Source organism: Tenrec ecaudatus, chromosome 6, assembly GCF_050624435.1.
Source record: "Tenrec ecaudatus isolate mTenEca1 chromosome 6, mTenEca1.hap1, whole genome shotgun sequence".
NCBI lineage: Eukaryota > Metazoa > Chordata > Mammalia > Afrosoricida > Tenrecidae > Tenrec > Tenrec ecaudatus.
The window spans coordinates 139749370-139774191 of NC_134535.1; positions in this window are offsets into that span (position 1 = coordinate 139749370).

Here is a 24822-nt window from a genome sequence, read left to right on the forward strand (position 1 = left end):
GGGGACCCAGGCCTTGGGGAGCCCTAGGCTTTGGGAACCCCAGGCCTGCGGAGCCCTAGGCTAAGGGAGCCCCAGGCCTGGGGAGCCCTAGCCCTAAAGCTTAGGGAGCCCCAAACTTGGTGAGCCCTAGTCCTAAGGCTTAGGGGGCCCAAGGCCTGGGGAGCCCTAGGCTCTGTGAACCCCAGCCTGGGGAACTCTAGGCTTAGGGGGCCCCAGGCCAAGGGAGCCCTAGGTTTAGGGAGCCCCAGGCCTGGGGAGCCCTAGCCCTAAGGCTTAGTGAGCCCCAATCCTGGGAGCCCTAGGCTAGGGAGCCCCAGGCTTAGGGAGCCCCAGACCTCGGGAGCCCTAGCCCTAAAGCTTAGGGAGCCCCAAGCCTGGTGAGCCCTAGCCCTAAGGCTTAGGGCGCCACAGGCCTGGGGAGCCCTAGGCTCAGGGAGCCCCAGGCCTGGGGAGCCCTAGGCTTAGGGAGCCCCAGGCCTGGGGAGCCTATGCTTAGGTAGCCCCAAGCCTGGGGACCCCCAGGCTTAGGTAGACCTAGGCTTAGGGAGCCCCAGGCCTAGGGAGCCCTTGGCTTAGGGAGTCGAAGCCTGGGGAGCCCTAGGCTTAGGGAGCCCCAGGCCTGGGGAGCCCTAACCTTTTGGAGCCACAGGTCTGGGGAGCCCTAGGCTTAGGGAGCCCCAGGTCTCGGGATCTCTAGGCTTAGGGAGCCCCAGGCCTGGGGAGCCCAAGACCTAGGGAGCCCCAGGCCTGCGGAGCCCTAGCCCTAAGTCTTAGGGAGCCCCAGGCCTGGGGAGCCCTAGCCCTAAGTCTTAGGGAGCCCCAGGCCTGGGGTGCCCTAGCCCTAAGGTTTAGGGAGCCCCAGGCATGGGGAGCCCTTGGCTTAGGGAGCCCCAAGCCTGGGGAGCCCTAAACTTTGGGAGCCACAGGCCTGGGGAGCCCTAGCCCTAAGGCTTAGTGAGCCCCAATCCTGGGAACCCTAGGCTAGGGAGCCCCAGACCTCGGAACCCTAGCCCTAAAGCTTAGGGAGACCCAAGCCTGGTGAGCCCTAGCCCTAAGGCTTAGGGCGCCACAGACCTGGGGAGCCCTAGGCTCAGGGAGCCCCAGGCATGGGGAGCCCTAGGCTTAGGGAGCCACAGGCCTGGGGAGCCTAGGCGTAGGTAGCCCCAAGCCTGGGGAGCCCCAGGCTTAGGTAGACCTAGGCTTAGGGAGCCCCAGGCCTAGCGAGCCCTTGGCTTAGGGAGCCGAAGCCTGGGGAGCCCTAGGCTTAGGGAGCCCCAGGCCTGGGGAGCCCTAGGCTTAGGGAGCCCCAGGCCAGGGGAGCCTAGGCTTAGGTAGCCCCAAGCCTGGGGAGCCCCAGGCTTAGGTAGACCTAGGCTTTGGGAGCCCCAGGCCTAGGGAGCCCTTGGCTTAGGGAGTCGAAGCCTGGGGAGCCCTAGGCTTATGGAGCCCCAGGCCTGGGGAGCCCTAACCTTTGGGAGCCACAGGCCTGGGGATCCCTAGGCTTAGGGAGCCCCAGGTCTCGGGATCTCTAGGCTTAGGGACCCCCAGGCCTGGGGAGCCCAAGACCTAGGGAGCCCCAGGCCTGGGGAGCCCTAGCCCTATGTCTTAGGGAGCCCCAGGCCTGGGGAGCCCTAGCCCTAAGTCTTAGGGAGCCCCAGGCCTGGGGTGCCCTAGCCCTAAGGTTTAGGGAGCCCCAGGCCTGGGGAGCCCTAGGCTTAGGGAGCCCCAGGCCTGGGGAGCCCTAACCTTTGGGAGCCACAGGCCTGGGGAGCCCTAGGCTTAGGGAGCCCCAGGTCTCGGGATCTCTAGGCTTAGGGAGCCCCAGGCCTGGGGAGCCCAAGACCTAGGGAGCCCCAGGCCTGGGGAGCCCTAGCCCTAAGTCTTAGGGAGCCCCAGGCCTGTGGAGCCCTAGCCCTAAGTCTTATGGAGCCCCAGGCCTGGGGCGCCCTAGCCCTAAGGTTTATGGAGCCCCACGAATGGGGAGCCCTATGCTTAGAGAGCCCCAGGCCTGGGGAGCACTAGCCCTAAGGCTTAGGGAGCCCCAGGCCAGGGGAGCCCTAGGCTTTGGGAACCCAAGGCCTGTGGAGCCCTAGGCTAAGGGAGCCCCAGGACTGGGGAGCCCTAGCCCTAAAGTTTAGGGAGCCCCAGGCATGGGGAGCCCTTTTCTTAGGAGCCCCAGGCCTGGGGAGCCCTAGCCCTAAGCGTTAGGGAGCCCCAGGCCAGGGGAGCCCTAGACTTAGGGGGACCCAGGCCTTGGGGAGCCCTAGGCTTTGGGAACCCCAGGCCTGTGGAGCACTAGGCTAAGGGAGACCCAGGCCTGTGGAGACTTAGGCTTAGGGAGCCCCATGCCTGTGGAGCCCTAGGCTTAGAGAGCCCCAGCCCAGGGTAGCCCTAGCCCTAAGGTTTACGGAGCCCCAGGCCTGGGGAGCCTTAGGCTTAGGGAGCCTAAGGCCTGGGGAGCCATAACTCTTAGGGATCCCCAGGCTGGGGAGCCCAAGGCTTAGGGAGCCCCAGACTGGGGAGCCCTAGGCTTAGGGAGCCCCACGCCTGGGGAGCCCTGGGCTTAGGGAGACCCAGCCTGGGGAGCCCTAGGCCTAGGGAGCCCCAGGCCTGAGGAGCCTTAGGCTTAGGGAGCCCCAGGTCTGGGGAGCCCTAGGCTTAGGGTGCCGCAGGCCTGGGGATCCCTAGGCTTAGGGAGCCCCAGGCTTGGGGACCCATAGCCCTAAGGCTTAGTGAGCCCTAGGACTGGGGAGCCCTAGCGTTAAGGCTTAGGGAGCACCAGGCCTGGGGAGCCCTAGGCTTAGGGAGCCCCAGGCCTGGGGAGCCCTAGCCCTAAAGCTTAGGGAGCCCCAAACTTGGTGAGCCCTAGCCCTAAGGCTTAGGGGGCCCCAGGCCTGGGGAGCCCTAGGCTCTGTGAACCCCAGCCTGGGGAGCTCTAGGCTTAGGTGGCCCCAGGCCAAGGGGAGCCCTAGGTTTAGGGAGCCCCAGGGCTGGGGAGCCCTAGCCCTAAGCTTAGTGAGCCCCAATCCTGGGAGCCCTAGGCTAGGGAGCCCCAGGCTTAGGGAGCCCCAGACCTCGGGAGCCCTAGCCCTAAAGCTTAGGGAGCCCCAAGCCTGGTGAGCCCTAGCCCTAAGGCTTAGGGCGCCACAGGCCTGGGGAGCCCTAGGCTCAGGGAGCCCCAGGCCTGGGGAGCCCTAGGCTTAGGGAGCCCCAGGCCTGGGGAGCCTAGGCTTAGGTAGACCCAAGCATGGGGAGCCCCAGGCTTAGGTAGACCTAGTTTTAGGGAGCCCCAGGCCTAGGGAGCCCTTGGCTTAGGTAGCCGAAGCCTGGGGAGCCCTAGGCTTAGGGAGCCCCAGGCCTGGGGAGCCCTAGGCTTAGGGAGACCCAAGCCTGGGGAGCCCTAAACTTTGGGAGCCACAGGCCTGGGGAGCCCTAGGCTTAGGGAGCCCCAGGTCTCGGGATCTCTAGGCTTAGGGAGCCCCAGGCCTGGGGAGCCCTAGGCTTAGGTAGCCCCAGTCCAGTGTAGCCCTAGCCCAAAGGTTTAGGGAGCCCCTGGCCCTGGTATCCCTAGGCTTAGCGAGCCCCACGCCTGGGGAGCCCTTGGCTTAGGGAGAACCAGCCCTGGGAGCCCTAGGCTTAGGGAGCCCCAGGCCTGTGGAGACTTAGGCTTAGGGTGCCCCAGGCCTGGGAGCCCTAGGCTTAGAGAGTCCCAGGCCAGGGTAGCCCTAGCCCTAAGGTTTAGGGAGCCCCAGGCCTGGGGAGCCTTAGGCTTTGGGAGCCTAAGGCCTGGGGAGCCCCAAGGCTTAGGGAGCCCCAGGCTGAGGAGCCCAGGCTTAGGGAGCCCCAGCCTGTGGAGCCCTAGGCTTAGGGAGCCCCAGCCTGTGGAGCCCAAGGCTTAGGGAGCCCCAGGCTGAGGAGCCTTAGGCTTAGGGAGCCCCAGGCCTGGGGAGCCCTAGGCTTAGGGACCCCCAGGCCTGGGGAGTCCTAGCCCTAAGGCTTAGTGAGCCCCAGGCCTGGGGACCCCTAGCGTTAAGGCTTAGGGAGCACCAGGCCTGGGGAGCCCTAGGCTTAGGGAGCCCCAGGCCTGGGGAGCCCTAGCCCTAAAGCTTAGGGAGCCCCAAACCTGGTGAGCCCTAGCCCTAAAGCTTAGGGGGCCCCAGGCCTGGGGAGCCCTAGGCTCTAGGAACCCCAGACCTGGGGAACTCTAGGCTTAGGGCGCCCCAGGCCAAGGGGAGCCCTAGGTTTAGGGAGCCCCAGACCTGGGGAGCCCTAGCCCTAAGGCTTAGTGAGCCCCAATCTTGGGGAGCCCTAGGCTTAGAGAACCCCAAGTCTGGGGCGCCCTAGCGATAAGGCTTAGGGAGGACCAGGCCTGGGGAGCCCTGGCCCTAAGACTTTGGGAGCCCCATTCCTGGGAGCCCTAGGCTAGGGAGCCCCAGGCCGGGGGAGCCCTAGGCTTAGAGAGCCCCAGGCCAGGGTAGCCATAGCCCTAAGGTTTAGGGAGCCCCAGCCTGGGGAGCCCTAGACTTAGGGAGCCCCAGCCTGGGGAGACCTAGGCTTAGGGAGCCCCAGGCCTGTGGAGCCTTAGGCTTAGGGAGCCCCAGGCCTGGGGAGCCCTAGGCATAGGGAGCCCCAAGCCTGGGGTGCCCTAGGCTTAGGAAGTCCCAGGCCTGGGGATCCCTAGGCTTAGTGAGCCCCATGCCTGGGGAGCCTAACCCTAAGGCCTAGGGGGCCACAGGCCTGGGGTGCCTTAGGCTAAGTGAGCCCCAGGCCTGGTGAGCCCTAGGCTTATGGAGCCCCAGGCCTGGGGAGCCTGGGTTTAGGTAGACCCAAGCCTGGGCAGCCCCAGGCGTAGGTACACCTAGGCTATGGGAGCCCCAGGCCTGGGGAGCCCTAGCCATAAGGCTTAGGAAGCCCCAGGCCTAGCGAGCCGCAGGCCTGGGTAGTCGTAGTCTTAGAGAGCCACAGGTCTAGGGAGCCCTAGCCCTAAGGCTCAGGGATCCCCAGGCTTGGGAAGTCCTAGGCTTAAGGAGCCCTAGGCCTCGGGAGTCCTAGCCCTAAGGCTTAAGGAGCCCCAGGCCTGGGGAACCCTAGGCTTAGGGAGCCCCAACCTGTGGAGCCCTAGCCCTAAAGTTTAGGGAGCCCCAGGCATGGGGAGCCCTATGCTTAGGAGCCCCAGGCCTGGGGAGCCCCAGCCCTAAGCTTTAGGGAGCCCCAGGCCAGGGGAGCCCTAGACTTAGGGGGACCCAGGCCTTGGGGAGCCCTAGGCTTTGGGAACCCCAGGCCTGGGGAGCCCTAGGCTTAGGGAGCCCCAGGCCTGGGGAGCCCTAGCCCTAAAGTTTAGGGAGCCCCAGGCATGGGGAGCCCTTTGCTTAGGAGCCCCAGGCCTGGGGAGCCCCAGCCCTAAGCTTTAGGGAGCCCCAGGCCAGGGGAGCCCTAGACTTAGGGGGACCCAGGCCTTGGGGAGCCCTAGGCTTTGGGAACCCCAGGCCTGCGGAGCCCTAGGCTTAGGGAGCCCCAGGCCTGGGGAGCCCTAGCCCTAAAATTTAGGGAGCCCCAGGCCTGGGGAGCCCTAAGCTTAGGGAGCCCCAGACCGGGGGAGCCTAGGCTTAGGTAGCCCCAAGCCTGGGGAGCCCCAGCCCTAAGCTTTAGGGAGCCCCAGGCCAGGGGAGCCCTAGACTTAGGGGGACCCAGGCCTTGGGGAGCCCTAGGCTTTGGGAACCCCAGGCCTGCGGAGCCCTAGGCTAAGGGAGCCCCAGGCCTGGGGAGCCCTAGCCCTAAAGCTTAGGGAGCCCCAAACTTGGTGAGCCCTAGCCCTAAGGCTTAGGGGGCCCAAGGCCTGGGGAGCCCTAGGCTCTGTGAACCCCAGCCTGGGGAACTCTAGGCTTAGGGGGCCCCAGGCCTAGGGAGCCCTTGGCTTAGGGAGTCGAAGCCTGGGGAGCCCTAGGCTTAGGGAGCCCCAGGCCTGGGGAGTCCTAACCTTTGGGAGCCACAGGTCTGGGGAGCCCTAGGCTTAGGGAGCCCCAGGTCTCGGGATCTCTAGGCTTAGGGAGCCCCAGGCCTGGGGAGCCCAAGACCTAGGGAGCCCCAGGCCTGGGGAGCCCTAGCCCTAAGTCTTAGGGAGCCCCAGGCCTGGGGAGCCCTAGCTCTAAGTCTTAGGGAGCCCCAGGCCTGGGGTGCCCTAGCCCTAAGGTTTAGGGAGCCCCAGGCATGGGGAGCCCTTGGCTTAGGGAGCCCCAGGCCTGGGAGCCCTAAACTTTGGGAGCCACAGGCCTGGGGAGCCCTAACCCTAAGGCTTAGTGAGCCCCAATCCTGGGAGCCCTAGGCTAGGGAGCCCCAGACCTCGGGAGCCCTAGCCCTAAAGCTTAGGGAGCCCCAAGCCTGGTGAGCCCTAGCCCTAAGGCTTAGGGCGCCACAGACCTGGGGAGCCCTAGGCTCAGGGAGCCCCAGGCCTGGGGAGCCCTAGGCTTAGGGAGCCCCAGGCCTGGGGAGCCTAGGCTTAGGTAGCCCCAAGCCTGGGGAGCCCCAGGCTTAGGTAGACCTAGGCTTAGGGAGCCCCAGGCCTAGCGAGCCCTTGGCTTAGGGAGCCGAAGCCTGGGGAGCCCTAGGCTTAGGGAGCCCCAGGCCTGGGGAGCCCTAGGCTTAGGGAGCCCCAGGCTTGGGGAGCCCTAACCTTTGGGAGCCACAGGCCTGGGGAGCCCTAGGCTTAGGGAGCCCCAGGTCTCGGGATCTCTAGGCTTAGGGACCCCCAGGCCTGGGGAGCCCAAGACCTAGGGAGCCCCAGGCCTGGGGAGCCCTAGCCCTAAGTCTTAGGGAGCCCCAGGCCTGGGAAGCCCTAGCCCTAAGTCTTAGGGAGCCCCAGGCCTGGGGTGCCCTAGCCCTAAGGTTTAGGGAGCCCCACGAATGGGGAGCCCTATGCTTAGAGAGCCCCAGGCCTGGGGAGCACTAGCCCTAAGGCTTAGGGAGCCCCAGGCCAGGGGAGCCCTAGGCTTTGGGAACCCAAGGCCTGTGGAGCCCTAGGCTAAGGGAGCCCCAGGCTTGGGGAGCCCTAACCTTTGGGAGCCACAGGCCTGGGGAGCCCTAGGCTTAGGAAGCCCCAGGTCTCGGGATCTCTAGGCTTAGGGACCCCCAGGCCTGGGGAGCCCAAGACCTAGGGAGCCCCAGGCCTGGGGAGCCCTAGCCCTAAGTCTTAGGGAGCCCCAGGCCTGGGAAGCCCTAGCCCTAAGTCTTAGGGAGCCCCAGGCCTGGGGTGCCCTAGCCCTAAGGTTTAGGGAGCCCCAGGCCTGGGGAGCCCTAGGCTTATGGAACCCCAGGCCTGGGGAGCCCTAACCTTTGGGAGCCACAGGCCTGGGGAACCCTAGGCTTAGGGAGCCCCAGGTCTCGGGATCTCTAGGCTTATGGAGCCCCAGGCCAGGGGAGCCCAAGACCTAGGGAGCCCCAGGCCAGGGGAGCCCTAGCCCTAAGTCTTAGGGAGCCCCAGGCCTGGGGAGCCCTAGCCCTAAGTCTTAGGGAGCCCCAGGCCTGGGGTGCCCTAGCCCTAAGGTTTATGGAGCCCCAGGCATGGGGAGCCCTATGCTTAGAGAGCCCCAGGCCTGGGGAGCACTAGCCCTAAGTCTTAGGGAGCCCCAGGCCTGGGGTGCCCTAGCCCTAAGGTTTAGGGAGCCCCACGAATGGGGAGCCCTATGCTTAGAGAGCCCCAGTCCTGGGGAGCACTAGCCCTAAGGCTTAGGGAGCCCCAGGCCAGGGGAGCCCTAGGCTTTGGGAACCCAAGGCCTGTGGAGCCCTAGGCTAAGGGAGCCCCAGGCTTGGGGAGCCCTAACCTTTGGGAGCCACAGGCCTGGGGAGCCGTAGGCTTAGGAAGCCCCAGGTCTCGGGATCTCTAGGCTTAGGGACCCCCAGGCCTGGGGAGCCCAAGACCTAGGGAGCCCCAGGCCTGGGGAGCCCTAGCCCTAAGTCTTAGGGAGCCCCAGGCCTGGGAAGCCCTAGCCCTAAGTCTTAGGGAGCCCCAGGCCTGGGGTGCCCTAGCCCTAAGGTTTAGGGAGCCCCAGGCCTGGGGAGCCCTAGGCTCATGGAGCCCCAGGCCTGGGGAGCCCTAACCTTTGGGAGCCACAGGCCTGGGGAACCCTAGGCTTAGGGAGCCCCAGGTCTCGGGATCTCTAGGCTTATGGAGCCCCAGGCCTGGGGAGCCCAAGACCTAGGGAGCCCCAGGCCAGGGGAGCCCTAGCCCTAAGTCTTAGGGAGCCCCAGGCCTGGGGAGCCCTAGCCCTAAGTCTTAGGGAGCCCCAGGCCTAGGGTGCCCTAGCCCTAAGGTTTATGGAGCCCCAGGCATGGGGAGCCCTATGCTTAGAGAGCCCCAGGCCTGGGGAGCACTAGCCCTAAGGTTTAGGGAGCCCCAGGCCAGGGGAGCCCTAGGCTTTGGGAACCCAAGGCCTGTGGAGCCCTAGGCTAAGGGAGCCCCAGGACTGGGGAGCCCTAGCCCTAAAGTTTAGGCAGCCCCAGGCATAGGGAGCCCTATGCTTAGAGAGCCCCATGCCTGGGGAGCCCTAGCCCTAAGCTTTAGGGAGTCCCAGGCCAGGGGAGCCCTAGACTTAGGGGGACCCAGGCCTTGGGGAGCCCTAGGCTTAGGGAACCCCAGGCCTGCGGAGCCCTAGGCTAAGGGAGCCACAGCCTGGGGAGCCTTAGGCTTAGGGAGCCCCAGGCCTGTGGAGACTTAGGCTTAGGGAGCCCCAGGCCTGTGGAGCCCTAGGCTTAGAGAGCCCCAGGCCAGGGTAGCCCTAGCCCTAAGGTTTACGGAGCCCCAGGCCTGGGGAGGCTTAGGCTTAGAGAGCCTAAGGCCTGGAGAGCCCTAAGTCTTAGGGATCCCCAGGCTGGGGAGCCCAAGGCTTAGGGAGGCCCAGACTGTGGAGCCCTAGGCTTAGGGAGCCCCACGCCTGGGGAGCCCTGGGCTTAGGGAGACCCAGCCTGGGGAGCCCTTGGCCTAGGGATCCCCAGGCCTGAAGAGCCTTAGGCTTAGGGAGCCCCAGGTCTGGGGAGCCCTAGGCTTAGGGTGCCGCAGGCCTGGGGATCCCTAGGCTTCGGGAGCCCCAGGCTTGGGGACCCCTAGCCCTAAGGCTTAGTGAGCCCTAGGACTGGGGAGCCTTGGCGTTAAGGCTTAGGGAGCACCAGGCCTGGGGAGCCCTAGGCTTAGGGAGCCCCAGGCCTGGGGAGCCCTAGCCCTAAAGCTTAGGGAGCCCCAAACTTGGTGAGCCCTAGCCCTAAGGCTTAGGGGGCCCCAGGCCTGGGGAGCCCTAGGCTCTGTGAACCCCAGCCTGGGGAACTCTAAGCTTAGGGGGCCCCAGGCCAAGGGGAGCCCTAGGTTTAGGGAGCCCCAGGCCTGGGGAGCCCTAGCCCTAAGGCTTAGTGAGCCCCAATCCTGGGAGCCCTAGGCTAGGGAGCCCCAGGCTTAGGGAGCCCCAGACCTCGGGAGCCCTAGCACTAAAGCTTAGGGAGCCCCAAGCCTGGTGAGCCCTAGCCCTAAGGCTTAGGGCGCCACAGGTCTGGGGAGCCCTAGGCTCAGGGAGCCCCAGGCCTGGGGAGCCCTAGGCTTAGGGAGCCCCAGGCCTGGGGAGCCTAGGCTTAGGTAGCCCCAAGCCTGGGGAGCCCCAGGCTTAGGTAGACCAAGCTTAGGGAGCCCCAGGCCTAGGGAGCCCTTGGCTTAGGGAGCCGAAGCCTGGGGAGCCCTAGGCTTAGGGAGCCCCAGGCCTGGGGAGCCCTAGGCTTATGGAGCCCCAGGTTTCGGGATCTCTAGGCTTAGGGAGCCCCAGGCCTGGGGAGCCCAAGACCTAGGGAGCCCCAGGCCTGGGGAGCCCTAGCCCTAAGTCTTAGGGAGCCCCAGGCCTGGGGAGCCCTAGCCCTAAGTCTTAGGGAGTCCCAGGCCTGGGGTGCCCTAGCCCTAAGGTTTAGGGAGCCCCAGGCCTGGGGAGCCCTAGGCTTAGGGAGCCCCAGGACTGGGGAGCGCTAACCTTTGGGAGCCACAGGCCTGGGGAGCCCTAGGCTTAGGGAGCCCCAGGTCTCGGGATCTCTAGGCTTAGGGAGCCCCGGCCTGGGGAGCCCAAGACCTAGGGAGCCCCAGGCCTGGGGAGCCCTAGCCCTAAGTCTTAGGGAGCCCCAGGCCTGGGGAGCCCTAGCCCTAAGTCTTAGGGAGCCCCAGGCCTGGGGTGCCCTAGCCCTAAGGTTTATGGAGCCCCAGGCATGGGGAGCCCTATGCTTAGAGAGCCCCAGGCCTGGGGAGCACTAGCCCTAAGGCTTAGGGAGCCCCAGGCCAGGCGAGCCCTAGGCTTTGGGAACCTAAGGCCTGTGGAGCCCTAGGCTAAGGGAGCTCCAGGCCTGGGGAGACCTAGCCCTAAAGTTTAGGCAGCCCCAGGAATGGGGAGCCCTATGCTTAGGAGCCCCAGGCCTGGGGAGCCCTAGCCCTAAGCTTTAGGGAGCCCCAGGCCAGGGGAGCCCTAGACTTAGGGGGACCCACGCCTTGGGGAGCCCTAGGCTTTGGGAACCCCAGGCCTGCGGAGCCCTAGCCTAAGGGAGCCCCAGCCTGGGGAGCCTTAGGCTTAGGGAGCCCCAGGCCTGTGGAGCCCTAGGCTTAGAGAGCCCCAGGCCAGGGTAGCCCTAGCCCTAAAGTTTAGGGAGCCCCAGGCCTGGGGAGCCTTAGGCTTAGGGAGCCGAATGCCTGGGGAGCCCTAAGTCTTAGGGATCCCCAGGCTGGGGAGCCCAAGGCTTAGGGAGCCCCACACTGTGGAGCCCTCGGCTTAGGGAGCCCCACGCCTGGGGAGCCCTTGGCTTAGGGAGACCCAGCCTGGGGAGCCCTAGGCCTAGGGAGCCCGAGGCCTGAGGAGCCTTAGGCTTAGGGAGCCCCAGGTCTGGGGAGCCCTAGGCTTAGGTTGCCGCAGGCCTGGGGATCCCTATGCTTAGGGAGCCCCAGGCTTGGGGAGCCCTAGCCCTAAGACTTAGTGGACCCCAGGCCTGGGGAGCCCTAGCGTTTCGGCTTAGGGAGCCCCAGGCCTGGGGAGCCCTAGCCCTAAAGCTTAGGGAGCCCCAAACTTGGTGAGCCCTAGCCCTAAGGCTTAGGGGGCCCCAGGCCTGGGGAGCCCTAGGCTCTGTGAACCCCAGCCTGGGGAACTCTAGACTTAGGGGGCCCCAGGCCTGGGGAGCCCTATCCCTAAGGCTTAGTGAGCCCCAATCCTGGGAGCCCTAGGCTATGGAGCCCCAGGCTTAGGGAGCCCCAGACCTCGGGAGCCCTAGCACTAAAGCTTAGGGAGCCCAAGCCTGGTGAGCCCTAGCCCTAAGGCTTAGGGCGCCACAGGCCTGGGGAGCCCTAGGCTCAGGGAGCCCCAGGCCTGGGGAGCCCTAGGCTTAGGGAGTCCCAGGTTGGGGAGCCTAGGCTTAGGTAGCCCCAAGCCTGTGGAGCCCCAGGCTTAGGTAGACCTAGGCTTAGGGAGCCCCAGGCCTAGGGAGCCCTTGGCTTAGGGAGCCGAAGCCTGGGGAGCCCTAGGCTTAGGGAGCCCCAGGCCTGGGGAGCCCTAGGCTTAGGGAGCCCCAGGCCTGGGGAGCCCTAACCTTTGGGAGCCACAGGCCTGGGGAGCCCTAGGCTTAGGGAGCCCCAGGTCTCAGGATCTCTAGGCTTAGGGAGCCCCAGGCCTGGGGAGCCCAATACCTAGGGAGCCCCAGGCCTGGGGAGCCCTAGCCCTAAGTCTTAGGGAGCCCCAGGCCTGGGGAGCCCTAGCCCTAAGTCTTAGGGAGCCCCAGGCCTGGGGTTCCCTAGCCCTAAGTTTTAGGGAGCCCCAGGCCTGGGGAGCCCTAACCCTAAGTCTTAGGGAGCCCCAGGCCTGGGGAGCCCTAGCCCTAAATCTTAGGGAGCCCCAGGCCTGGGGTGCCCTAGCCCTAAGGTTTATGGAGCCCCAGGCATGGGGAGCCCTATGCTTAGAGAGCCCCAGGCCTAGGGAGCCCTAGCCTTTAGGCTTAGGGAGCCCCAGGCTTGGGGAGCCCTAGGCTCAGGGAGCCCCAGGACTATGGAGCCCTAGGATCAGTGATCCCCAGACCAGGGGAGCCCTAGCCCTAAGGCTTTGGGAGCCCCAGGCCTGGGGAGCCCTTGGCTCAGGGAGCCCCAGACTGGGGAGCCCAAGCCCTATGTCTTAGGGAGCCCCTGTCTTGGGGAGCCCTAGGTTCAATGAGCCCCAGGCCTTGGGAGCTCTAGGCTCAGGGAGCCCCTGGCCTGGGGAGCCCTAGCCCTTAGGCTTAGGGAGCCCCAGGCCTGGGGAGCCCTATGCTCAGGGAGCCCCAGGCCTGGGGAGCCTTAGGCTCGGGGAGCCCCAGACTCGGGAGCCCTAGCCCTAAAGCTTAGGGAGTCCCAGACCTGGGGAGCCCTAGGCTCAGGTAGCCCCAGGCCTGGGGAGCCCAAGCCCTATGTCTTAGGGAGCCCCTGTCTTGGGGAGCCCTAGGCTCAGGGAGCCCCAGGCCTGGGGAGCCCTAGGCTTAGGGGGCCCCAGGCCTTGGGGATCCCTAGGCTTAGGGAGCCACAGGCCTGAGGAGCCCTAGGCTAAGGGAGACGCAGACCTGGGGATCCCTAGGCTTAGGGAGCCCCAGGCCTTGGTAACCCTAGCCCTAAGGCTTAGGGAGCCCCAGGCCTGGAGAGCCCTAGCCCTAAGGCTTAGGGAGGCCTAGGCCTGGGGAGTCCTAGGCTCTGGAAGCCCCAGCATGGGGAGCGATAGCCCTACGGCTAAAGGAGCCCCAGGCATGGGGAGCCTTAGGCTCAGGAGCCCCAGCCTGGGGATCCCTAGCCCAAAAGCTTATGGTGCCCCAGGCTTGGGGAGACCTAGGTTCAGGGAGCCGCAAGCTTGGGGAGCCCTGGCCATATGTCTTAGGGAGCCCCAGGCCTGGGGAGCCCTAGGCGCAGCGAGCCCCAGGCCTGGGGAGCCCTAGGCTTAGGGGGCTCCAGGCCTTGGGGAGCCCTAGGCTTTGGGAGCCCCAGGCCTGAGGAGCCCTAGGCAAAGGGAGACGCAGACCTGGGGAGCCTTAGGCTTATGGAGCACCAGGCCTGGGGAGCCCTAGGCTTAGGGAGCTCCAGGTTTGGGGAGCCCTAGGCTTAGGGAGCCCCAGGCCTGGGGACCCCTAGACCTAAAGCTAGGGAGCCCCAGGCCTGGGGAGCCTTAGGCTTAAGGAACCCCAGGCCTGGGAAGCCCTAGCCCTAAAGCATAGGGAGCCCCAAGCCTGGGAAGCCCTAAGCTATGGAGCCCCGGGCCTGGGAATTCCTAGCCCTAAAGCTTAGGGAGCGCCAGGCCTGTGGAGCCCTATGCTTAGTGAGCTCCAGGCGTGGGGAGCCCTAGCCCTAAGGCTTATGGAGCCCCAGTCCTGGGGAGCCCTAGGCTCAGGGAGCTCCAGGCCTGGGGAGCCCCAGGCTTAGGGGGTACCAGGCCATGGGGAGCCCTAGGCTAAGGGAACCCCACACCTGGGAGCTTTAGGCTTAGGGAGCTCCAGGCCTGGGGAGCCCTAAGCTTAGGGAGCCCCAGGCCTGGGGAGCCCAAGGCTTAGGGAGCCCCAGGCCTGGGGAGCCCTAGGCTTAGGGAGCCCCAGGCCTGGAGAGCCCTAGGCTTAGGGAGCCCGAGGCCTGGGGAGCCCTAGGCTTAGGGAGCCCCAACCTGGGGAGCCCTAGCCCTAAGGCTTAGGGAGCCCCAGGCCTGGGGAGCCCTAGTCTTAGGGAGCCCTAGGCCTGGGGAGCCCTAGCCCTAAGGCTTAGGGAGCCCCAGGCCTGGGGTGCCCTAGCCCTAGGCTTAGGGAGCCCCAGGCTTAGGGAAGCCCAGGCATGGGGAGCCCTAGTCTTAGGGAGCCCTAGGCCTGGGGAGCCCTAGCCCTAAGGCTTAGGTAGCCCCAGGTGGGGAGCCCTAGTCTCAGGTAGCCCCAGGCCAGGGTAGCCCTAGCCCTAAGGCTTAGGGAGCCCCAGGCCTGGGGAGCCCTACGTTCAGGGAGCCCCAGGCCAGGGGAGCCCTAGTCTTAAGGCTTAGGGAGCCGCAGGCCTGCGGAGCCCTAAACTCAGGGAGCCCCAGGCCTGGGGAGCCCTAGGCTTAGGGGGCCCCAGGCCTTGGGGAGCCCTATGCTTGGGGAATCCCAGGCCTGGGAAGCCCTAGGCTAAGGGAGCCCCAGGCCTGGGAGCCTAGGCTTAGGGAGCCCCAAGCCTGGGGAGCCCTCGGCTTAGGGAGCCCCCGGCCTGCGGAACCCTAGCCCTAAGGCTTAGGGAGCCCAAGGCATAGGGAGCCCCAGGTGTGGGGAGCAGTAGCCCTAAGGCTTAGGGTGTCCCAGGCCTGGGGAGCCATAGGCTTAAAGAGCCCCAGGCCTGGGGAGCCCTAGCCCTAAGGCTTAGGGAGCCCCAAGCCTAGGGAGCCATAGTCTAGGGAGCCCCAGGCCTGGGGAGCACTAGCCTTAAGGCTTATTTAGCCCCAGGCCTGGGGAGCCCTAGCCCTAAGGCTTAGGGAGCCCCAGGCCTGGGGAGCCCTAGCTCTAAGGCTTAGGTAGCCCCAGAATTCTACAAGTGTATGTGTGTGTGTGTGTGTGTGTGTGTGTTTTAAAAGGACATGAAGTCAGAAGGACTGCAGAGATTTTGCAAGAGAATGAATTTGGTGTGTGTGTGTGTGTAAAAAGGACATGAAGTCAGAATCCTTGTAGAGATTCTGGAAGGGTGTATGTGTGTGTGTGTGTGTGTATAAAGGACACCAAGTCAGAAGCACTCTAGAGATCCTGCAAGGGTGTGTCTTTGTGTGTGTGTGTGTTTAAAAAGACACGAAGTCAGAAGTACTCCAGAGAATCTGCAAAGGTGCTTGTGTGAGTGTATGTGTGTGTAAAAAGTTATGAAGTCAGAAGGCCTCCAGAGATTCTTCGTGTGTGTGTGTGTGTGTGTGTGTAAAAAGGACACGAAGTCAGAATCCCTCTAGACATTCTGCAAGGATGTGTGTGTGTGTGTGTGTGTGTGTGTGTAAAAAGGACACTAAGTCAGAAGCTTTCCATAGATTTTGCAAGGGTGTATGTGTGTGTATAAAAAGGACATCAAGTCAGAAGCCTCTATAGATTCTGCAAAGGTGGGTGTATGTGTGTGTGTGTGTGTGTGTGTGTGTAAAAAGGACACGAATTCAGAAGCCCTCCAGAGATTCAGCAAGTGTGTGTGTGTGTGTGTGTGTGTGTGTGTGTGTGTAAAAAGGACATGATGTCAGACGCCTTCCAGAGATTCTGCAAGGGTATGGGTATGCGTTTGAGTGTGAGTGTGAGTGTGTGTGTGTGTGTGTGTGTGTGTGTGTGTGTAAAAAGGACCCGAAATCAGAAGCCCTGTTTGTGAGCCCTGGCTCTGTTCCTTAGTGGTCCTTATCTCTCAATTTTGGACTCCCAGATACCTGAGGGTGTCATGGTTCTGTGTTGGGGTTCTAACGGCAAGGACAGCAGCTAGGCCCCACCAGGCACTCCAAAGGAGAAAGATGACACTTTCTGGTCCCCTAGATAGTTCGTATCGGAAACCCACAGGGGCGGTTTTGCTGTGTTCTGTGGGGTCACTGTGAGTCAGAATCGACTCAGTGACAGTGAATGTGGTTGAGTGTTTGAACACCTTCCTTTCATCCTCTGTGCAGGCAGCTCTGTTTTAGAGGAGTTAGGCCAGTCCCATATATTAGACTCTCCTTCAGAGCAACTGGGCAGGTGTGTGTCTGCGTGTTTCTAAGGTCATCTTGTTTTTCTCATTCAAGGAATGTGGAGAGCAGCGGTCTTCAAATCGGTTTAAAGAGAGAAAGGGGATAAAAAAGAGAACAAAGAAAAAGAGGGTGAAAAAGGATTGGAGGGGAGGGGTTCTGAGGAGAAGAGGGTGTTGCTCAGGCTTCTAAGGCTGTCAATCAGCCTGGTAGCCAGCTGTGAGCTTACCTGGTGTACCTCCAAGATCCCAGAATCCCTAGTTGACAGTGGAATTTGCATAGCGAACTGGCTCATTGAGCCGAGCCGGAGGCCTCTGTCTGCAGCAGAGACCAAGCCCTGTGCGGCACCTCCTGCTCCCATCTGCAAGCAGTGGGGTCCCGATGCGGGTCCTGCGGTCTGCTTCCTGTTGTAAAAGGCAGGGTTGGGACAAGTAGCCTTCTACTGAGTCTCTCCCCCATCTACCCAGTCGACCCCCTTACCTGGGGGAGCAGGTTCCAGGCTTGCTGTGGCCAGCTAATAGCAATTAGTAGGCATAGCGCTAATGAAGAGAGGGGACAGCTGGGCAGAGGGCCTAAACCTGCTGAGCGCCACGGCCCCTGAGACACTGGCGAGCTGTTGGCTCCCAGGTCCTTGTCCCTGACTCTTACCTGCCTCCCTCTCTCGAGTTCACTCTTGAATTTCAGTCTCCATCCAATCTCACCCAGCCTTGCTGCCTGACTGGAGAGGGAGCCTGGAGGCTGTAAGAATGGCGCTGCTCAGGCTCTTTGGGCTAAAGAGTCTGACATGGGCCAGCAACTCCATGAAGTTCCCTCCCTCAGGCAGTTTTCTGCCCCTCCATCCCACTTAGTCTCCCTGCAGGCCTGGCCCTGGGCCCTGACCTTCCACTTGCTTCCTCATCCAACATGTGATGGGCTAGCTCTTGCCAAGTACACACATGGGTGCAGACATGAGAGATCCCACTCTCTCCTGGAAACCAGGTCTGTAAACAAGGCCACAGCTGAGGCCTGTTCTTACCCAAATCATGTGCATCCTTCTCTCTGCCCTCTGCCCTGGGGTAGGGACAAGAGCTCTGGGAAGACCGGCCACCCCATCGCTATGGGGCATGTCCCGACGGTGCTGGTGCACAGAGCACTGGGCAAGCAGGGCTCCCTACAGGACCTTGCGCCGTGTGGGGCTACAGAAGGGGAGAAAGGCAGAAGAGTGCTGTCAGAAGCCAGCTGCACTCTGGCAACGTGGGGTCCTCTGGGCTGGGCCGCTGAGGTGGGGTGCTAAGTCTGTGCTCCACTCTCCCTCTCCCTCTCCCTCTCCCTCTCCCTCTCCCAAGGTGTGTGGTTGTGCTCTTCAACCCCCAGAAAAACAAGCAGCACCACATCCTCAACAGCTCCAGGTAAATGGGCTCTGGGGCTTTGGGGAGTGCCACCTTTCCCCAGGGACGGCCAGAGGGGTGCCACCTGCTTCTCTGTGGCATTGGGCCCTGTTGGGCCCCAGGCATGCGAGGGAAGCAGCACAGGGACGGCGGGTTTGCTACCCTTGTTTTGAGAGGGGACTGTGAGAGGTCAGACCTGGGCCAGGCTGCCAGTGCCCCTCTTGAGCCTGCCCGATTCCTTTCAGGAAAACCATCACTGCCGTTGCCTTCTCTCCTGATGGCAAGTACCTGGTCACCAGTGAGATGAGTGAGGAAGGACGCTCAGGCACTGCAGAGGGGGTGGCCTGGCCTTAGCAGAGAGTGACAGCCTGCTGCCCGCATAGGACTGGTGCCAATTTTGACTTTCTGTACTGGTGTCCACTTTGGGTGTTTGGTCTGCCCTAGAGCAGTGTTCTTAGGCTGTAGCCTGCATCAGAAGTGTCATGGTCACCCCTTAGTACAGACTGCTGGCTCTGGGGTTCTGCAGGTCTTGGGTGGCTCTCTTCAGTTTGCAATGCTAACAAGTAATTCCCGGTGAGGCTGAAGCTGCCAATTTGGGAACCACATTTTGGAAAACACCTCCTTAAAACATTCCTTATCCCTGGAGTCCCCCTGCTGGTCACAGTGTGGAACAGGACTGCCCTCCCATAGACTTGCCCTGTGAGGCTGTGAGAGCAAACCGCAGGAGTGGTGGTTCTTGCCCATCCAAATCACGCCAGGAGCCCGTCCCTGAGAGTCCCTGTTCCCCAACACTGATCACATTCCCTCCGGGGGTGTCCTTGATTCATGTGCAGGCGCATTAGGTTAGGTGTCCTTCATTTTTATGCAGGCTCTTTTCCAGTGGCTGGGAGGGCCAGGCCTCCGTGGATGGGGAGGGAGCTGGCAGCCTCTGGCCTTTACTTCGGGATTTTAGGTCCCTGCAGAGTGGACACATGCCTGCTGTGCGGGTATGGGATGTGTCGGAGCGCAGCCAGGTGGTGGAGCTTCAGGAGCATAAGTATGGTGTGGCATGTGTGGCTTTCTCACCCAGCGCCAAGTACATTTTCTCAGTGGGCTACCAGCATGACATGATCGTCAATGTCTGGGCCTGGAAGGTGAGTGGGCTGCTGGCCTCAGGACAGGCGGGGCCAGGAGGGGAGCCAAGAAATTGCTGACCGGTGGCCTTCACTTCCGCCTGCTGGCCTTAGTCCCTTTCTAGAGAACTCTGAGCAGAAAGGAGCAACTGGGTATCTAGGATGCTGAAGAAGGGGCAGAAGGAGAGGTCAAGTTCACAGCTTGTCTAACCTACTTCAGTGTGTAAGTTTCTTTTCCCTCAGCTCCTAGAAGCAGAGCCTTGATTTCCCTTGACTTTCTCTCCAGAAAAACATTGTAGTCGCTTCCAACAAGGTGTCTAGTTGGGTGACAGCAGCATCCTTCTCTGAGGACTGAAGCTACTTTGTCACTGCAGGCAACCGGCACATCAAATTCTGGTACCTCGATGACAGCAAGACCTCAAAGGTGAGGCAGCAAGTAGCCACTAGGGTGGGGTCTGCTCAGATCTGTTCCACCTGCGCCCCCTTCTGCATGCTCAAAAGCCCCTTGGAAGTCTCAGCTGGGCCAGGTGCTATGTCAATCTGCAAGGGAAGCCTTCTCCCTCTCTCCCCAGGGCCTGCTTTCCAGGGGATAGCCTGCAGGGTGGGTGGGTGGCACCTGTGGTGGGTCTCCACAGGTGAATGCCACTGTGCCCCTGCTGGGCCGCTCTGGGCTGCTTGGGGAACCTGCGGAACAACCTGTTCACTGAAGTAGCCTGTGTATCACATCCTCAGGGCAGCTGTGCGAGTTCAGTGACCGGCGACTGTTGGACAAGTGGTTGGAGCTAAGGGTAAGTGAATGCTTTGTTGGCACCCTCCCGTCTGTCACCTCCGGGCTCCGGGGCACCTGAGTCTGCATGCACGCTGGGGGAGGCCCCAGGCGGAGGAAGGTGTTTGGGAACCTCTCTGCTCGCTCGTGCTCTCTGTCTCTGCCTCTTCCTCTGCTTTCCTCTTCTGCTCAGCACACAGACAGCATCACAGTAAGTGTGCTGGCCCTGTACGCTGCCTCTGCTGCCTTTCTCTTGGCCGGCCTTTTCTGGGTGTGTCTTTGCCCAAACCTCAGGTGCCTTATAAGGCTTGCTGACTCCTTCCCCCTAATTGCACGGGGCTGTGAGCCCTCTGGCCAGCTGCTGTTAGAGGGAGGGGCATTGAGGGGCTCCAGCCAGGGCAGCTGGCCTGCCTTGCGCTTGTCCTTGCCTCTTGGCTCATGGCTGTTGAGGTGTCGGGTGAAGGAGTGGGCAGACGCCCTTGCTGACTGGGGCTTCTGTGCTCACAGACCACAGTGGCCCACTGCATCTCGGTGAGCCAGGACTACATCTTCTGTGGCTGTGCTGATGGCACCGTGCGCCTTTTCAACCCCTCCAACCTGCACTTCCTCAGCACGCTGCCCCGGCCCCATGCCCTGGGGACAGACATTGCCAGCATCACAGAGGCCAGGTGAGCGGTGTGGGTGGGCCCCTGAGTCCTGTCAGAGCCCCACTCTGTGCCAGGCCATCCCTGGCATACTGCAAGGAGAGGAGGGCACACATAGACCTCTGGGAAGACCCTTGCAGTCAAGCACAGGTGGGTCCTTTAGCATTTGTTGCTCACTGTGGGCAACTGTGGTAATCTGAGTCTGCAGTGTGGTAATGCATTGTCCTGTAAAGACCACAGCTAGGACAGACGGGCAGTTCCTTAGGGATTCTGAGAGAGACTGGAAACCTGACGGAGCAGGCCTTTCTCCCTCAGGGTGGTCCTGGGTAGCAGCTGCGGTAGGAGGGTCTTATTGTAGCCTCGGGCCTTGGGTTGGGTGATTGCAGGAAGTGAAGTTTTGCTCTGGATTCAGTGCTGTCAGGAAGCGGGGCAGTTCTGCAGTAGGGTATATTAATTTCTCTTTCAGGGCAGGAGGGGGCTAAATCTGCAATTGGCAGGAAATGATATATGACCATGATTGTGGTTTGCACAGTGCCCTTCCTTGTCCTCTGACGTGAGTCTAGAAGGGCCTGACATCTGCTTGGCTGCATCACGGCCACACACTGTCCCCGCCTGACGTTGGGGGCTATGAAATAGCTTGTGTTCTTTTGGAGAGCCCCATGGCAAGGAATGCCAGGCCACCTGCTGCGTTCTTTCTCCAGTGACTGCTGGCCAAACTGCTGCTCCTCCCTTTAGTACCCCATTTCATTAGCGCTCACTCACCAGTTTGCCCTGTCTGCCCAGGACACCCCGCTCCCCTCTTTCCTCAGTCGCCTTTTCGCTGGAGTGGCCAATGCGAAGTATCGGGACACCATCGCCTTGACCTTTGATCCTGCAAATCAGTGGCTGTCTTGTGTGTACAATGACCATAGTACTTATGTCTGGGATGTGAAGGACCCCAAGAAAGTGGGCAAGGTGTATTCAGCTCTGTATCATTCCTCCTGCATCTGGAGTGTAGAGGTACGTGGGCCAGGTCTGCTGAGACTGACCGTGTTTCCTGGGCTACCATTAGGAGCTGGGGTTCCTCAAGTGTGGAATTTGTTTCCTCCAGCACCCTTGCTCCCCCAGCAGTGCCCCTGGGTCCCTTCGTATCTGTTAATTGGCTCTGAGGATGCGAGGGGATATTAGTGCTGACTCATCTCAGACGTTTTTCAGTATGCCCCTGTGCAGTCTTAGCTTGGCCTCTTTGGACATGTTCCTGAACTTGACCAAACCTTAGTTTCTGCAATTGTGAAATGACATACCTGATGCATTTGAGTTTTACGAAAAGGAGACAATGTAAGTGGGAGATTTAGAATGCCTAGTACTTACTAGGTGCTTGGTTAATGTATATTCCTTTACTTGTTAAAGACAAGAGCTAATCATTATGACTTGCTTGCTATGGGATAAGCCTGGGGCTAAGTCTTGACCAGCCTTTTCTCTACTCTCATTCCGTCCCATCTCTGTGGGCAGCCAAGGTCTGACCCGGGTCCCTCTTGTCCTTGTGCTCCTCCAGGTCTACCCTGAGGTGAAGGACAGTCAACAGGCCTGCCTGCCCCGAGCTCCTTTATCACCTGCTCTTCTGACAGCACCATCCGCCTGTGGAATACAGAGAGCTCTGGGGTGCATGGCTCCACCCTGCACCGAAACATCCTCAGCCACGTGAGCCTGGTGCCCCCACACCACAGTCTCAGGATCTGGGTCTCCAGACCAGACTGTTCCAGATGTTGTTTGGCCAAACTCTGACAAGGATGTCCTCTTGGCCCGCATTGCTCTCCCTGACAGGGGTCCTGTGTCAGGCCTTCCTCACCCACCTCTTCTCCTGACCTGTTTCACTAGTACCTCATTAAGATCATCTATATGGATGGGAACATGCTGGCCCTGCTGGACACCGAGCTGCCTGGGGGAGACAAAGCCGATGGGTCCCTGATGGACCCCCATGTGGGCATCCGCTCTATGTGCATCAGCCCCAACGGGCAGCATCTAGCATCAGGGGACCGTATGGGCACGCTCAGGTAAGGCCATTTGTGGAGTACAACCCGTTGCCTCCAGGGGACAGGATGGGGGAACTTTAGGCCCCCAAGGACAGAGGTTCAGGAGGCTTTAGCTGAAAAGGGTTGGGGACAAAATTTATTATCTTCAAGGGAAAGATACTAACTTGACAATGAAGAAACGGCAAAACCCACCCTTAGCCAAGTCATTAAGGTTAACATCCCGTGGCAGCAGCATGAATCTGGTGAGAGGGTACACTGAGAGGCGTCAAAATGTTCCCAGAAAATGTTATGACTCTTAAGAACTCCCAATAAAATGTTGAACAACAACCAACGTTGATGGAAAGTTTCTTTTAGTTCTGTTTTTCCATGCAGCCTCCTCCTAGCATTGTGTCTGGTATTCTTGACCCAAATGTATAAGGAACATAGGATAGTCATGAGGAAACATCAGGCAAACTTCATTTGAGGTACACCTGCCAGAGTAACTTATCATACTCTCCCAGGTGTCATGGTAGGAAAGACAAGCAAAGACTGAAAGCCGTTCTAGACTGGGACAGATGACACCCATGTGCCGTGGGGGCTCCTAGGATCCTGGAGCAGAAGAAGGACATTCATGGGATAAACAAACTCATTGGCATTGGGTTGATTCCAACTCAGAGCAACCCCCGCTGGTGACATTTAAATAAAGTCTAATAATGTCGTACCAGTGTGACCTCCGTGGTCCTTATCACTGTGTACTGTAGTACATAAAACATTAATACGAAGGTAGACCAGGTGAGAGAGTTGAATGTGACATATCTTGACTCATTTTTCTAAGTCTAAAGGTTCAACCCAAAAGGTAAAGTAAAACAGCTCTTGATGGAGAGGAAAAGGTGGAAGGGGGTGGGTGATGATTCTTTCCCCCGCTGCCTGGCACTGAACGGCCTCTCCTCTCTTCTCATTTTGCAGGGTCCATGAATTGCAGTCCCTGAGTGAAATGCTGAAGGAGGAGGCCCATGAGTCAGAGAGTCTGTGCCTGGAGTACTCGAAGCCAGACACAGGTACCTGGCCCTGGCCTAGAATGGCCTTGAGTGAGCCCCTCCAGTCTGGCCAGAGCCACTGATACTTGTCCTGCCTCTTGACTATGGGGCTGATCGTTCTTTTGGCTACCAAAAGAGTTAGTGATCCTTCTTGATGTCTCTGAAGGCTTTGGGGAGGACTGCATCTCAACTCTGCTCGACTCCATGGCTCATGTGGCTTAAGGATGTGGGGCTCAGTTTCTCTGGGTGCTCTTTGCTGGGCACTCATCAGCTGACGGAGTTCATCCCATCCCTGGTCTGAAGCTGCTGGCCTCAGCGAGCCGGGACCGGCTGATCCATGTGCTAGACGCAGGGCGGGAGTATAGCCTGCAGCAGACGCTGGACGAGCACTCCTCCTCCATCACCGCTGTCAAGTTCGCAGGTGTGGGCAGAGCACTTAGACACACTCTGCCACCTACCACCCCTGCCACCTGCCTGCCACGCCCAACACTCCATAGATTCTGAAAGGGTGTGTGTATGTGTGTGTGTGTGTGTGTGTGTAAAAAAGTCATGAAGACAGAAGTCCTCCAGAGATTCTGCCAGTATGTGTGTGTGTGTGTGTGTTTGTAAAAAGGACACCAAGTACGAAGCTCTCAAGAGATTTTGCAAGGATTTGTGTGTGTGTGTGTGTGCGGGTGTAATAAGGTCACGAAGTAAGAAGCCCTCCAGAGATTCTGCAAGGGTGTGTGTGTGTGTGTGTGTGTGTGTGTGTGTATGTGTGTGTGTGTGTGTTTAAAAAGGACACAAGTAAGAAGCCATCCAGGAATTCTGCAAGGATATGTGTGTGTATGTGTGTGTGTGTGTGTGTGTGTGTGTGTAAAAAGGACAGGAAGTCAGAAGCCCTGTAGGAATTCTGAAAAGGCACGAGTATCAGTGTGAGGGAGGGTGTGTGTGTGTTTGTGTGTGTGTGTGTGTAAAATGGACAGGAAGTCAGAAGCCCTACAGAGATTCTGCAAGGATGTGTGTGTGTGAGTGTGTGTGTGTGAGTAATAAGGGCACGAAATCAGAAGCCCTCCAGAGATTCTACAAGTGTATGTGTTTGTGTGTGTGTGAGTGTAATAAGGACACAAAATCAGAAGCCCTCCAGAGATTCTACAAGTGTGTGTGTGTGTGTGTGTGTGTTTAAAAAAGGACACTAGTCAGAGGACTGCAGAGATTTTGTAAGAGAATGAGTTTGGGGTGTGAGTGTGTGTGTGTGTGTGTGTTTGTGTAAAAGGACACAAAGTCAGTAGCCCTTCAGAGATTCTGCAATTGTGTGTGTGTGAGTGTGTGTGTGTGTGTGTGTGTGTGTGTGTAAAAATCACACGAAGTCAGAAGCCCACTATTGATTCTGCAAGGGTGTGTGCGTGTGTGTTGTGGTTGTAATAAGTACACCAAGTTAGAAGCCCTCCAGAGATTCTGCAAGAGTGTGTGTGTGTGTGTGTGAAAACAACACGAAGTTATAAACTGTGTGGAGATTCTGCAAGGGTGTGTGTGTGTGTGTGTGTGTGTGTGTGTGTATGTGTGTGTGTTTCAAAAGAACAGGATATCAGAACCCCTCTAGAGATTCTGCAAGAGTGAGTGTGTTCTGTTAAAAGGACACGAAGTCAGAAACCCTCTAAGTTTTCTGAAAAGGTATGAGTGTGAGAGTGAGGGAGTGTGTGTGTGTGTGTGTGTGTGTGTGTAATAAGGACACGAAATCAGAAGCCCTCCAGAGATTCTACATGTGTATGTGTGTTTGTGTGTGTGTTTAAAAAAGGACACGAAGTCAGAAGGACTGCAGAGATTTTGTAAGAGAATGAGTTTGGGTTGTGAGTGTGTGTGTGTGAGTGTGTGTGTGTGTGTGTGTGTGTGTGTAATAAGGACACGAAATCAGAAGCCCTTCAGAGATTCTGCAAGGGTGTATGTGTGTTTGTGTGTGTAAAAATCACACGAAGTCAGAAGCCCACTATTGATTCTGCAAGGGTGTGTGCGTGTGTGTTGTGTTTGTAATAAGTACACCAAGTTAGAAGCCCTCCAGTGATTCTGCAAGTGTGTGTGTGTGTGTGTGTGTGTGAAAACGACACGAAGTCATAAAACGTGAAGAGATTCTGCAAGGGTGTGTGTGTGTGTGTATGTGTGTGTGTCAAAAGGACAGGATGTCAGAAGCCCTCTAGAGATTCTGCAAGGGTGAGTGTGTTGTGTTAAAAGGA